The sequence below is a fragment of the Nanorana parkeri genome, unplaced genomic scaffold, assembly GCF_000935625.1.
Source record: "Nanorana parkeri isolate BGI_ZX_2015 unplaced genomic scaffold, ASM93562v1 scaffold14, whole genome shotgun sequence".
NCBI classification, from domain to species: Eukaryota; Metazoa; Chordata; class Amphibia; order Anura; family Dicroglossidae; genus Nanorana; species Nanorana parkeri.
The window spans coordinates 3727507-3735150 of record NW_017306282.1 but is presented as its reverse complement, the minus strand read 5'-3'; positions in this window follow the sequence as shown (position 1 = coordinate 3735150).

Here is a 7644-nt window from a genome sequence, read left to right as displayed (position 1 = left end):
TCCTGTGAGCCATCACGTTCTATACAGTGTATAGGACATGAGGATGTTGAGGGACATACCATAGCTGGAGCGGAGGGCTGTAGAAGCGAACTGGAATCACGGTTTGGGTGAGTATAACTTTGTTATTTTAGCTCCCTAGTCAAAATGAGCACTTAACCCTTGCAGAGCGAGGTTAACCCCACGACAAGGGTTAAGGTTTTATTTGCCCGGAGTTCTTCTTTAAAGTCAAAAATAATTTGGAATTCTGCTGCAGATTTACACAATCCCTTCCTGTAAAAGTCTAATAATAGTTTTTGACACTTTTGTTTTAAGACAGTATGATATAAGCTCATGTTTTCCCTTTTCAGTAATAGAGACTTCATCAATGTATTATTCACTAATATCCAGTAATTTATTTTCTGTGTCGTTTTAGGGAAATTCCATAGAATAAAGAAAAGAAACGAACCCAGGTAAGCCAATACAACATGTCTCATATAACCATGTATACAACCCCGTATAGAAAACCCAGCTTGGAGACAAATCATTTCAGCTTCATGACTTGTAGTGTCTGCTGCTAAACACCAGATGGTTATATCGTGGAGGTAATACTTCATGAGAGGTGGATCTATAAGCTGACTGCTGTTGGAGCATGTATTCTGGGCTCAAAGGTGCTGACTGTTGTACCCCCCAACAAACATTACACACAATGTACACACATGTACACAGTTCTGTACAGCCAGCCAGGTGAAATGTGTTTTTCCCAGTTCAGCAATTCAGTCTCCTATTCCACTTCTCCGCTTCCAGCTCAATGGACAGTGAATCCACATCATCACCTCAGTCGTCCAATAAGCAGGGAGGGGTTTAGGAGGCTGCATCGGGAAGTAGAGTCATCCTTCTGATTGTGCAGTGTGGCAGGGGTGTTTGAATCTCAAAGCTGGCTAAACAGAATAGCAAATCCTTTAACATTTAAAGCAGTAAACAGACATTTACTTCATCAAAGTATTAGGCTGTATGCCTGGAGGTCTACCAGAGTCACAGGTGATGAAAACTAGAGCTGTGCTGGGGTTACTATGTAGAATGAGGCTGTCTGCGGTCTTTCTGCATTGGTGGCCCTGGTACAGATATGCAGTAGATCTTTTTATCCCTTTAAAAGGTATACTCCAGTAAAAACTGGAAATTAAACCTTGAGATGTACACAGGGAGCACAGCCTACAGCTAAGCAGTTCCGTTTTTCTCTACACATTGCTGTACTGCACCAGTGCTGCTTCTCTTTGTCAATAGTCTGGTGATCCTGGAAGAGACCTGCTGGTGGGAATGGAACACACATAACAGGCTCCTTGCTGCCTCTTATAGCAAGAAATCCTGGTGTAAAACAATGCCAGTACTAAGATGTTTCTCATAGCTGCTAAGCAGATTGAAACCTACCTTGGATGTGACCAAAGATAAGGAAGCAGAGAGGCAGAAAAATAATGTTGGGCATTTGTTCACATCAAAGCTGCTTTTCTTCTCTTACAAGTCCATTGCAGTGTTAAAATAGCTTTATTGAGCTCAGTAGAAGGTCAGAAGCATCTCAAATGTCAGCAGAATGTACCTGCATTTACCAAGCTACACAAGACATTAAACAGCCCAATCTTCACTTCAGTAAGTACACTCTGACTGCCCTCCTACTGACACTCTATGGAGTTTTGTGTTTTAATTCCGCAGAGGATTACAAGAAATCTGAATTAGGGCTTGTTCACACCAATTGCAGTGCGTTCCAGAGTGGATAGCTTCTGGAACGCACTGCAATCGCACATAAAACTTCCCCCTGCGTTCTGTGGCGGGAGGAGGCGTGGCGGTGCATTGAAGTCAATGGCACCAACGCCAGGCCCCCCCTGCCCGCAGTGCGATTGGACGCGTGGCAAAACATTGCCCGTGTTCCGTTCCACTGCAAACGCAAAAAATAGAGCATGTGTGTCCGTCCAGTTTTTTCTTGCAGTGGAGGAAAGAAGTGAAATGACCGGACCCCATGTCGGTCTACGGGGAATCGGATGTATATGGACATGTGTACAATTACCCCTGATCTGGCACAATCAGGTCTGTCAAACTGCAACACTGTTCCATTTGTTTTTCTGGTCCTAGCCACATTTGGGGAAACCGGGTGTAAATTGATGCCCGTCCGTTTAGACCCCACTGCCAGTGGCGTCACACGGCACTGTCAGTCATTTTGGTGTCACCCCCTCTAAAAAGTCGGCCACTCGGTCACGGAGTCAGGAGAGAGGAGGGGACCCGGCGGCATACCTCATCCCGCCGGGTGAACGTCCCCTCCTCTCTCTGCCAGTGTCCATTACCAAGATGGCCTGCTGGAAGGCGTCAATAGGACGACCGCGTATGCGCGATGACATCATCACGCACGGCAACTTTACCCACATGCGCGATGACGTCATGGAAGGGTGTCACCCGGTCTCCGCTCCGGGTGTCACCCAGCCTCGGGACGCCCCTGCCCATAGACTAGCATTGGGCATCCGATCGGGTCCGCCTTAAAAACTGAAACCTGTGTGAAAGGGGCTCTAAGACAAACAAACAAACAGAACGGTGATTCTTTAATTTCTGTGGTGTAGAGTGGACACTCTCTTTAATAACAGTTTCCTAAATTGTGTCTTGCAGGAATACAGGAGAGCTGACCATGGACGGTCTTCAAGCAGCCCAAATCCAGGCAGAGCAGAATATTTATACATTATAGTATAAGATGTTTCGTGTAGAATTAATATAAATTATGAGTTTATTGCAATCAAGTGTTGGATACATTTCTGCTTCTCCATTCCAATCTGTGAACATCTCAGTGATTCCACTCACGTGTGCCCGAGTTACCCAATAAAATAGAAAAGAAATGCAGATCAGGAAAATTGTGTTCCCCCTTTACATTGGTGGTCAGTGTAGTATCTCCAGTGGCCAGTGAAATGCTCTGTTATATTGGTGGTGAGTGGAAATGGGCCCCATTACCTTGATGGTTAGAGAGAAGAATGCCCCTCCCCCCCCCCCCCCCTGTAGAAAGCTAAAAAGATCACTGGTGTCAGACTTAACTTATATGAAATGTAGAAATTTGGTTATTCACATCCATGTGGTCTAACTGGTTGTCTTATCGTGGGCATGTGGCACCTGAGTGAGCAATTAGTATCTGCTACCGCCTCCTGGGGTTTATTCTGCATATCTGAATAGCTCTGGCCGCATCGGAAGATGTGGGTTGAGTATGGTATAGTGTATCCATAACACTTCTGCATTGTTTGATCTGTGGCGATTATTTTCTACGAGTTACCATTGGATTAACGGTCTGTTTTTTTATTATATTTTGTACACCTTTTTTTAATTATTTATTTTGTATTGGATTCTTGATCAAATCAATAAAAAAAACGATCGGATATAAAAAAAAAAAAAAAGAAATTTGGTTATTGCGCAAGAATCCTCTAGAAACCTCTGGAGAACCCCTGGGGTTCCATTGAATCCTGGTTGAGAAAGGCTGGTCTAGGCACTCCTGTCCTTTCCACATCCTAGTTGTTTATCTGCAGTGAGATCTGAGGAACTGTTGCTTCTGATTTGGTGATGTCACTACTGAGCTGCTCACTGTTCTCCTTCCTGGAGGCTTTGGGCTTGAGTCACTAAAGGGAAATAGTCTGTTCCCTTTGCAAGGAAATTAGCACTTTGCAGGGGAAGTTTCCCCTTAGTTTAGTGAATGAGGTGAAGCTCTGCTGACTTCCATCATCCAATCATGTGCAAGAAAGGACATGAGATTCCCCACCTGCACTGTTCAGCATGGAGGGAGGAATCTATTGACTTTCTGACCTGCGGCCAGCATTACAGAGTTAATTTACTTCAAACAGTAGGACAGAGGGCCTAGTGGGGTTTGGGCCCTTATCTTTCATCAGTCATTCAATAAAAGACTGATTGACGGAGAAGATACTGCCACAGATAGTGATCACAATAGGTGTCTACAGCAGCACCTCCCCTAACAATACACCAATAGCACCATTAGCTGATACCAGATAAAAGGTTCAGACTTCCCGCAGCCTTTAGATTTGTCATGAAAGTTAAAGCACAGGTATAGGCAGATATAAAATACCCACATTTAAGCCAATTATGTATTCACTAAACAAAAATCCTTAAAAGTGTTTTAAACACTTTAATCTGTCTTTCTGTTATAAGCATAGCAGGTTTCAGACTAGGAGATGAAGGGGAAGCACTGCAAGCCAGTCAGGCCTTACTACACTGTACAGTACACAGACAGCTGGTTGAAGGGAGGGGAGAGCACAGGGTTGACCTCATGAGTGTGTTGCTGCTCCTTTATCCTATCGCAGGCTGGGGTGGTCCCTTGACCAAGCTGTATTACACTAAATGCAGTAAAAAAAATAGTGAGGTCAAAACCTGGCTATGTCATCTACCAAGGGCGGCTAGATTAGGAAATTGGCTGAACAAAATGTATTTGTTTTCAGTTTTCCTTCCTTATGGCAAATAACAACCGTCATAGCTTATTAAACATGACAAAATGTTCACAACATAAGGACACCATTATTCCAAGAAGTGTTTTATTATAACATGTCCTATATACAAAAAGATAAATAAAACTGTGCGAATGTAGAACTTCTGTACATGTGTTAGTCTTCTGTTACAGCTGAATAAAGAAACAGCATTTATCACTGAGGGCTCATTCACACCAGCGTATGTTGCCTACAGGCTGGTGCCTGTCGTGTGTTGGCGGCGGGAGGGGGGTATTGCCTTACATTGTTACAATGCAAGGCACTGTTTGTTTTCTTTAAAAAAAAGAAGGTAAACTTCATTGCAATGTCAAAGTGACATTTCATTCATCGGTAATTATCCTTTTATTTTACCTGTGGTGTGGTGCAGTGACCGATGCTGACATGTGGTGACATGCAGTGCAGAAAAATACTGCATGTCTGCATTTTTTCCTACCACGACCCACCTGAAGGCAGCATTGTGGCGATAACAGGGCACAAAGAAAACACTTATTTTCTATGTGCCCTTGCAGTGATTGGCATTGATCAGGTGCTGAAAACCTCCAGTCACTGCACATGGTGTTAACGAGCACTCAATTGTTTAAGCCTACAATCTCATAGAGACTATAACATTAGATAACCCCAGAATCTAACAACCATTTTCTTTTTATTTCTGTACATTATAATTTCACCATTTATATACAGTTCTTACAGGCTCGTCACCTGCGTGACATCACTGTGTGGTGGCTGTAAAGTTGTCACCTTCTCTTAGAAAGAATACCAGCCCTATGGCCTCCTTACATGTCCCATTCTTACCAGCCAGGCCAGAAAAATACTGGCCAGGTGGCAATCCTAAGGGGCTGTCTGAGGCCAGGAGCTGTAAAGACCAATGCAATCAATCAAAGCTGCATTTTCTAGCTGCAGGACATTAACGGGACCAATAACACTAATAAAAAATAAAACTTTTAAAGGGGCCACACCAATATGCAACAGTTTACCATAATGCACATTTTGCTTGGCAACTCAACATACTACTACAGTAGTGGGCAATATACCCACACTGCAGCACACCACAACACGCATGCTGTGCATTGTGGTGTGCTGCAATAAAAGGAGAAAAAGGTCAGGTCATACTTTCCAGTTGGGGGGGGGGGGGGGGGGGCTACTAATGTATATTTTCACCTAAAATTCACACATCTTTTACTTACACACCTTTCTAATTGGTTTAATTTGGGAAGATGTGTGAATCTTGGATGGATATTATTTGAATCTTCTGTGAAAAAAAATTGTAGAACTAGACCCTATAGTTACATAGTTACATAGTATTTGAGGTTGAATAAAGACATTAGTCCATCAAGTCCAACCTATTAGGATCTCATTCTAGGAGTACCTGTACCCCTGTATATTACGGTCCCTTAAGAAATCGTCCAAAAGTTTCTTGAACAATTCCACATTCTTTGCTGAAATCACTGTCTGTGGCAGTGAGTTCCAGACCCTAACTGATCTTACTGTGAAGAACCCCCTTCGTATAAATTAACCCTCAGTGTTTATACAAGCCCATGACATCATTGGCAGGGTTATTCAGAAAAGGGTGAAGACTTTGGAGAAGTGAACAATCTAGGACAACATAGCTGAAATATTCTCTAAATCAGCTCTTTCCAGTTCAGCTGACTTGTCCTAGATTGTTCACTTCTCCTGCTCGTCACCCTTTTGTGAGTAACCCTGTAAAGAGCTACATAAGTGCTATGTACAGTGTAAGCAACGGAGGCCCTTTATATTCTTCTAATGAAGAAAATTTAGCACAGCTTGGAAAATGTTTGTTTGCTGGCTTTCGTTGTGGTTGTAGTGTGCTTGTTATATCACCGAGCTTGTCTTTTTTTCAATAGAGCATGCAAAAAAAAAAGCTTTATCATTTTTGATTAAAATTATAATATCCTAATTTGTTTTGAATAAACCAAAATAGAAACTATGTGTGCCACTACAGAATGAAATATAGAATGTATGTAAAGTGACACTAAACTGAGGAGCTAAAACATAAAAATACATTGAAGAACTTTAACTATTAAAAAAAAAATGTATCTCACTCGGCTGTAGATCCTCAAATCATCTCTGAATTGGTGCTGACACTGTCCTTCCTTCTGGAGGGTGGCTACTTCTGTTCTCCATGGTCCCTGTGTGTGTTGTAAAGTACCACCACTCCAAGATCACTCCTGTGATGGAATACAATCTCAATACAAATGATCTAATTAAACGTGAGATTGCAGTCCATCACGGGAGAGAGCTTGGACCGGTGGCTACTTTACAACACACACAGGGACCATGGGGAACAAACATCGCTACTCTCCAGAAGGAAGGACAGTGTCAGCATCAATTCAGAGATGATTTGAGGATCTACAGCTGAGTGATACACACATAATATACATTTGTGTTCATCGTTAAGGTACTTGAATGCATTTTTAGCATTTAACGCTGATCTATGTTTTGCCGGCATAAATGGTTTATTTAATAAAATAGTGAAAGACGCAAATGCTACATCCAGTACCTATAGCAACCAATCCATCTAATGTGCCCATATTAAACTGACCCTGTCAGTTCCATAACAAAAGGGAGTACCATGCAAAAGAGGACTTCCTAAACTGACCCTTTTGGTGGCCCATGTCTTCCACACTGCCTCCGTTGCCGCACTGCAGTCTCTTTAGCATTCTACACTTCAGAGAATGTTGGATGCCAGTGTCCTCTGCCCTATACTGTGGATCCTTCCTCCGATCTCTATACATCACAATAATAATATAGGGGTTGGAGAATGGAACCACAGTGTGCGGTGGAGGACACAAGCTCCCAGAAGTATAAAATGCTCTAGAGACTATCACTATTAGAGGCTGCAGAGATGGAACTGAGCTGGGGAGGGGATTAGGAGACATGGGCTGCTGGAGAGGCCAGCACAATACATCTTCTATTGCAGGAAACTCACTTTTGGAATTTGTTATGGAACTGACAAGGTTACTTTAAAATGAACTCTACATACCATTCTTTTCACTCAGAGCTTTGGTTCTTGCAGTGCTCATTAAATAAGCATATCTGTTTAAGCATACAAGGTCTGATAGCTTCATGCAGTGGGACAGGGCCATGTGGGGCTAACAAGGGGAGGGCTTCTGAGCATTCCAATAGTTCTTTACAA